At 37.8% G+C, this 8,508-nt stretch overlaps 1 pseudogene; it reads left to right on the forward strand.

Moving 5' to 3' along the window:
- The first annotated feature begins 1,219 nt into the window (after positions 1–1,219).
- LOC103270206 lies at positions 1,220–3,004 on the forward strand (annotated as a pseudogene).
- The last annotated feature ends 5,504 nt before the right edge of the window (positions 3,005–8,508 follow it).

Below are 8,508 nucleotides of genomic sequence, written 5' to 3' on the forward strand. Positions count from 1 at the left end.
ACATAGACAACCCACTAGACCCTCAACTTTAAGACTTCTACCACCATTATTTCTTTGTTCATTCAACACTTAAGAACATGCTAGAAATATCATTTGTATTAGATGGATTGTTCACTAACTCTAACTTGGACAAGTTCTGTACCTGCTTCTTCTAATGCTGACCTTGCAATTATCTGCTCTCCCATCCACTCTCACAACCCATTCTTCCATCACCCATATTTTGCCCCATGAACTAAATGTAGACAAAATCCTACTTTAAGATTAAAAGGGCCAAGTTAGTATAAGGGTTAGAGCTATGATAAATAAAGGTTTTATTCTGTACCTTATTAGATAAAGTTAACTGAGGGGCGTTTTGTAAAATATGTTTTCATATGTAATGATATCATTTTCACTTTTAATGAATAATTAAATTTGTCTTTTTACACTATGAAATCCAATACAAATCATATCCTCTTAATTTTCTAAAATGAAGCACTACTAATGCATTTGCTGTTTGTAATGTTCGCTTTATTTTTAGTCTCTTTTCTTGTGCAAGGCATTGTGAATTGAAATATGTTTACTTTCTTTGGGAATAGTTGCTTCTCCTCTGATTTTCAATTTCACAATTTACGCTGAATGTAAACAATTTCTTATAACATTCCTTCTTGTGGAAAACAAAGCCGTATGTACAAACGCTATTTTTAAAATCCATTAAAATGTTATTAGGTGAACATTTTATGTGTATTAACTGAAATGATGCTTATCTATTCTCTATTCCCTGCATTGACACTTAGCATTGTTGGGCTTGGTAGTATTGAGTTTATTTACTTTCAAAAGTCTATTATAGAGAAGGATTTACCAACATTTTATGGAAGAAGAAAATGGAACAGCAAATGTAATGTGATTTGCAGGTACTATTCTATTGGCAATAACCAGTTTGCCTTTTGATTTATTTTCTCAAAAAAAAAAAAAAAAAAAGCAAACATCTAGATATTCAGCTAACCAGATGATAATAACTAATAAAATAATAAACAGAATAAATCATTCAAATAAACAAGTTAGCAGGTTATACCTTTATTAGCATTATTAAATAAGCCATAGGTAATGATTTTTTAAAAATGCATTGTTGCAAATGAGATAGAATTTGATACTTTTTTATTTCATCAGAAAGAAACACACGTTAAAGGAAACTTGTTTGTAAAAGTGGTGTGCCTACACCCTGTCGCTTCCGAGCGCTGCCATGGCTTTGCAGTCCAGTGGCCTGGGCCTGAGTGTCCCCGTGGACGAGCTGCCCACAGCCTGGCTGTCACTGTGCGGGCCGCCCAGCCCGACCAAACTGTTCAGCGAGGCGTGGTGCCTGGCGCTAGAGGAGCTGGTGGCAGGCAGCCCCGACGCCTTCGCAGCCTACCTGAGACGCGAGCTCCTGGGCCGCTTCCTCAACCCCGACGAGGTGATTGCGGTGGTAATGGATGTTTTCACAGACATCGACATCTTCAGAGACCTGCAGGAAGTATGTAGGAAACAGGGAGTTGCTGTATATATCCTTCTGGACCAGACTCTCCTCCCTCAATTTTTGGATATGTGCATGGATCTGAAAGTTCATCCTGAACAGGAAAAACTGATGACAGTCCGGACGATTACAGGAAATATCTACTATGCAAAGTCAGGAACTAAAATTGTTGGGAAGGTTCATGAGAAGTTCACGTTAATTGATGGTATTCGTGTGGCAACAGGCTCCTACAGTTTTACATGGACGGATGGCAAATTAAATACCAGTAACTTAGTAATTCTGTCTGGCCAAGTGGTTGAACACTTGAGTTCCGAATTCTAATGTGCCCAGTCAAAGCCCATCAGCCCCAAACTCCTGTCTAACTTCCAGATCAGCATCAAGTTTGACCATTTAACAACTGAGTGCAAACCACAGTCCAAGGAGTCCACGCTGGTCAACCTCCTGCCAATGTGGTTGGCCAGATTCTCAAGTGCTCCCAGGAAGACTGACCTGGACTCAGAGATGTCCACAGAGGGCAAGGCAAAGACCAAACGCCATGGCTCTGAGTCGTCCATTAGCGAGGAAGACAACTTTAACAACCGCAAGGATGAGCTAGAGGACAGAAAGGTCACTGATGTTGCTACTCAAACAGAGCCAGCAGTGGAGATGCTGGCAGTGAATGTGAGTGAACCAACACGACCACAGCGTGTGCTGGGACCCAGACTATAGTCGCCACCAGAGTAGTGAGCTCCCAAACCGTGGTTTATTCCAAGTCGACCACCACTCAGACTGATGTGGATGAGAACGTTCTCTTTTCTCAGGGAACCCAATCTAAAGAAGGGTCACCAAGTCGGGCTCGGTGGCTCAGCCTGTAATCCCAGCACTTTGGGAGGCTGAGGTGAGTGGATTGCCTGAACCTGTGGGTTCGAAACCCGCCTGGGGAACTTGGCGAGACCTCATCTCTACAATAAATAAAAAACTAGCCGGGCGTGGTAGCGCACGCCTGTAATTCCAGCTACTCGGAAGGCTGAGGCAGAAGGATCGCCGGAGCCCAGCCGGGCGAGGCTGCGGTGGCCAGGAGTGGCCGCTGCACTCCAGTCTGGGTGACAGAGTGAGACTCCAACTCAAAAATAAAAAATAAAAAAATAAAATAAAAAAGGGTCACCAGTCTCAAGAATGTCTGTGTCAAGATCTTCCAGTCTGAGGTCATCTTCCTCTTTGTCTTCCCAAGGCTCTGTGGCAAGCTCCATTGGCTCCCACACTCCCATCAGAGCTACCGACCTCCACAATCCTGGATTTCCCAAGTACATGGGCACTCCCCATTTGGATCTGTACTTGAGAGACTCACTTAGAAACTTGAATAAAGAGCGGGAGGTTCACTTTGCAGGTATCAGGTCTCTGCTCCACCATTTGCTGGCTATGCTCTCAAGGAGAACATTCCTTACTGAAAATGACCTCGGCTTTCAGTCTGGAAATTTTACCAGAATTGATCTGCTCGCTATTAGAGATACAGCACTTTATCCTTCCTATCAGTAACTGCTCAGTGTTCAGACTCCTGGATTTAGCCAGGCTTGCAGTGACATAAGTGTTTCCTACTTTAAAAAAAATTATCCCATGTCCCTAATTACTTTTTCTCACCCAACTTTTAGTCATCTTTTCTGTCTTTGAATTCTACAAGTTGCACATTATTTTGCATGCTTTTGTTTTATTTTTGTCGTGTATAAACCAGGTATTGATTTTATGGTTTAAATACTAAGGGTACGGTTTTTTTGTGCAAATTGTAATACAGTCATGCACTGCATAATGATGCCTGATTAGCGATGGACCACATACACGACAGTGGTCCCATAAGATTATAATATCATATTTGTATTCTACTTTTTTATTTTGAGATACACAAGTACTTACCATTGTGCTACAGTTGCCTCTAGTATTCAGCACAGTAACATGCTGTACAGATTTATAACCTAGGCACAGGAGGCTATGACACATAGTCTACTTGTGTAGTAGGCTGTGCCATCTAGGTTTGTGTAAGTGAACGCCAGGGTGTTCACACAAGGATGAAATCGCCTAACGACACATTTATCTGAATGTATCTCCATCCTTAAGCAACACTTGACTGTATAGATATCTTTAATTCTTAAAGAGAATATTTGGGTGTTTAAGGTTAATTCAAGTAAGAGATTAAATATATTTTTCACTTTTCTTAATTTGCGTACTATTCTGTTTTAAAGGTTTGAATCACCAGTGTTTTTATTATCATACTTTTATTTAGAAAAACAAAACTTTCTTAATTGTTTATTTCTTTAGAATATCTGTGTTCGTAGCATTAAATAAATACAAACAACTTTTGAAAGAAAAAGTGGAGTGCCAACTCTGCTATCACTTAGAGAATAGGAATTTGCTAAATATGATTTTATGATTGAGATTAATAAAGCATAGCAACTAGATCATGATCTTGAAAAATGAAAAGCAAATCAAAGGTTTTAATTTGTGAATTAATTAGCTGCTCTCTGCATATTGCAGATATTCCTATTTCTTTTTTTAATATTTAATTTTAAAGATATAGGGTACAATTCAGGGGTAAGTATACAAACATTCATTATGCAGATACCTTTGTTGATGAGGTGTGTTCCCCCAGCAATATCCCACTACTGCCAAACCTTTTCTTATAATATTACAATAATTATTCAAGTTCCCCTTATGAGTAATACTCAGTTCTGTGTTTCTGTGATAGATCACTCAGTATTATAGAGTCCAAGTCTATCAAAGTTGCTGTGAAGTTCATAATTTTGTGCTTTATATTGTGGTACATATACAAGGTGGAATTTTTTTTTTAAACGGAAACTACTCAGCCGGCATCCTCTCCCTCTTGCTCCCTCGAAGAAAAGCAAGAACGATTATCAATGGTAAGTGGCAGTTACAGGGAAGCAACACCAAGAGCTGGCGTCATGCTCAGGAGAGGACGCTGCGCCTCCTCCTTGTGCTTTCCAATGCTCTACACAATCAGAGAAACTTCTCTAGTAATAAACTATAGAAATGATCCCTGGAAGTATAGTCTTGATATTCCTATTTCTTACAATATAAGATTCTCAGTAGCTTGAACAGACCCCATAGCAAAACCTACTGGCTGAAAGCTAAACACAGTACGTGTTCTTAGTTCATTCATTTATTCATTCTCTCAAAACAATTACTGAGCACTCACTATGTGTTAGGTGCCAGAGATAAATCATTGAAGTGGATCTGAATGAGAAGGAGGCTGGTGAGTGCCTGGCTGACTCTCCCCTGGCCCTAGCAATGAGCAAAAGAGATCAGAAGGGCAAGGTAGAGGTCAGAGACCCCATTTCCCCACCAAGAACTGGATGCTGTTGGAGCTGTGACCATGCTGGGAGAGGAAGGAAGGAGGAGAGAGCCAGAAGATGCTGAGTCAAGCTACCCCATCCCATGGGCATGCACTAGCTATCAACTGCAGGCAGCAGGGAGTGAAGATTCTAACATCTCAAGTTTCAACAGCTAAGAAGGAAACCTGTAGTAACAGACTTGTAGCTGCAGAACCTGCCACAAGAGTGAACTTTCCCCCCAAAAGTGATATACTAAAGCTGAGAAATCTCTACCAGCAGGTATTCCGAATTTTGTTTTATGTTTGTTTGTTTTCTCTCTTTTTTTTTTTCTTTGTTTGTCTTGTTTGTTTGCTTTATTTGTTTGTTGTTTGGTTTTCTCTTTTCTTTCCTCCTTTTTTTCTGTCTTTATTCTTTCTCTGCTTTTTTTCTTTTGCTCTTTCTTCTTCTTTCCCATTTTTCTCCCTTCTTCCCTCTCTTTTCTCTCTTACACTATGTCTTGGACTCAGGGACTACACAAGCATATTCACTGAAAGATCATATTGCATGGAGATGGAGAATGAGTCCCAGCTAACCTGTTCACCATTGTGACCCATGGGTAGGATATGAATTCTTGTGGTCCCTCCCCCACCCCTTAGTAAGTGCTCAAAATTTTAAAGAGTTAGCACAATGTCCCACTCCCAGCCCTATTTCATAATTGAACAAACCCGGATGGCCAGCTCAGGGAAGGACAGAATGTAGAAAAAATATCAGAAGTGATTGCTTCTCCATTTCCCACTGAGCAACGGAATTAAAGAAAAAGATAAGAGAACTGCTACAAATGAAGAATAACCAATGAAAAAATCACTGGTAACCTTCGGGGCCCAAATAAAGAGACAGTGCCTGAAAGTACAGCTACTGGAGCACAAACAATGGCCATCTCCGAGAACGACTGTACCCAGAAGGTACTTACAGATATTAGAGATTTGTTGGACAAAATTAATAAAAATCAAAAAATGCGAGTGCTAAAACTAAGTGAAATTGCAACAGAATTGGACAGACTTGAGAAAGCATATTTAGAAATAATGAAAATAAAGAGCTCCATCCAAAATATAAAATATTTAGAAATTAATATAACAAAAAATGTTCAAGAATTCTACCCTACAACTTAAATATTGCTAAGAAATTTTAAAGGCTTAAGTAAATGGAGAGATATAATATATTCATGAATAAGAAGATAATATTTTAAGATGGCAATTTTTTTCTAAATTGATCTGATTTTTCCTGAATAGATTAAATGCAATCACAATAAAAATTCCAGTAGGATTTTTGGGATAATAAACTGGCAACCTGATCCTAAAATTTGTATGGCAATGCAAATAACCTAGTGTGGGAGATCAGCATATGTCACCCCAAAATATGAAGGATTGTTGAGCTGAAGACAAAAAGAAGTACATGCAGGAAAGCTCTCTGTCCACCCTGGTTTCCTAAAAGCAGGAATATATTTACAAGGGCAAAATGTATCCTACCACCCTCTTCTCACTACTTAGGAGAAAAAAGATTAACCACTAAAAACTTTAGACCCTTATAATCTGGAGATGGTACTGGAGAAATCTATGTTAACAAATTTAATTTGTCTTTACTTGCCATTTATTTACCTTTCCACAAGTTGCTGCCCCTATAGACTCAAAGTCATTTTCCTTTGTCTTGTCACTTCTCTGAAAACTTACTGTTATTTGTTGAAGATGATATATAAGCTGGAATTCAAAGCCACTTTATTATTCTCTGGGTGTGGCCATGTATATATGGAATATATATAGCTTTGAAATCTTCTTTTTTCTCTTGTCAATTTGTTTGTTTGTTACAGGATCCTGATTAAACTAGGAACCTATGGGGGTTATTTTTCCTTTACACTAGAATAGCCAAAAAAAATGCTTTGTAAAAAGAAGAAAAAAGTTGGATAGCTTGGACTACCTTTTTATAAGACTTACTTTAAATCTATATTAATCCAGACTGTTTGACATGTTGAAATGACAGACATATAGGTCAATGGCACAGAATAAAAGTTCAGAAATAAATCCTCCCACACACATTATCAATAGATTTTAACAAAAGTTCCAAAGCAATACAATGGTGAAAAAAGTCCTTAACAGGTGATTCTGATTCAAATGGACATAGTATTGAAATAAATGAACATAAACCTTTACTTTACACCACATACAACAATGAAATCTAAATGAGTCATGTGACACCTAAAACCATAAAATGTCTAAAAAGAAACATAAAAGAAAATGTCTATAATATTGATGTAGGCAAAGGTCTATTTGACAGAACACACACTGAAAAAAATCACAAACTACAAAAAAAAGGACAAAAATATATATTTTTAAATTTGTTGCTAAACAACAAACTCTTAAGGAAAGTATTCAGCAAACCACAGATTGAAAAAAAAAAATTGCAACACATATAATAGAAAAGGAAATTGTATTTAGAATACATAACTAATTCGTACAATAAATTAGTAAAAAGAAAAACAACCCAGTAAGAAATAGACAAATGGAATGAATAGACACTTCACAAAAGAAAATCTAAGAATGACTAATAAACGTATTAAAAATGTTCAACATCATTAGGTACCAGATACATTTAAATTAAAACTACAATGTGATGCCAAAACAAAATCCAAAATCCATCATTTATAATGGCTAAATTAAAAACATAGACAATACAACAGTTGGTGAGGAATAGCTGAACAACTATTTTACTGTTGGTGGGAACATATAATAGTACAATCACATTTTTTTTTTTGAGTTGGAATTTCACTCTGCTGCCCAAGCTGGAGTTCAGTGGTACTATCCCAGCTACTGCAGCCTCGACCTCCTAGACTCAGACAGACCTTCCACCTCAGCCTCTCAAGTAGCTGAGGCTACAGGCACTTGCCACTACACCCTTGTAACTTTTTTTTTTTGTAGAGATAAGGACTCACTATGTTGACCAGGCTGGTCTCAAACTTCTGGCCTCAAGTGATCTCCCCACCTTGGTCTCTCAAAGTGCTGGGATTACAGGTATTTTCAGCTAACCACATTGAAAAATTGTTTTAAGGTTTCTTAAATAGTTAATTATACACCAAACATTTCCTTCCAAAATATGAATCCAAGATATATACACAAATATTATATCCAAATGTCTATTGATGTTTTGATTTGTAATAGTAACAAACTGGAAACAACCCAATTCATCAATAGATGAATGGATGGTTATATATCCATATGATGGAATACTACTTTGAAATAAAATGGAATGAACTATTGACATAGTAAACAACTTGTGTAAATCTCAAACCAGTATGTATTTAAAGAAGCCACCCCCATCAAAAAAACATAAATTATTGTGGTCTCTTTTATATAAATGTTCAGAAAATGCTAACTAATCTACACAATAAAAGTTTTTTAAAAAAATCAGTTGTCTGAGAAATGGGGTGGAGGGAGGAGATAAAGCAGAAAGGGATGGATTTTTAAAAAGGCACAAGGAAATTTGGGCAGATGTTTAAACTGTTCATTACCTTGATTGTGGTAGTGATTTCAGAGGTGTATACATATGTCAAAACTTATCAAATTGTGACCTTTAGGCCAGGTGCAATGGCTCATGCCTGTAATCTCAGCAATTTGGGAAGCCAAGACGGGAGGACAGTTTGAGCCCAGGAATTTGAGACCAGCATAGACA

This window comes from Carlito syrichta, unplaced genomic scaffold (genome assembly GCF_000164805.1).
Source record: "Carlito syrichta isolate Samal-C Ts95f unplaced genomic scaffold, Tarsius_syrichta-2.0.1 Scaffold309763, whole genome shotgun sequence".
Lineage (NCBI taxonomy): Eukaryota > Metazoa > Chordata > Mammalia > Primates > Tarsiidae > Carlito > Carlito syrichta.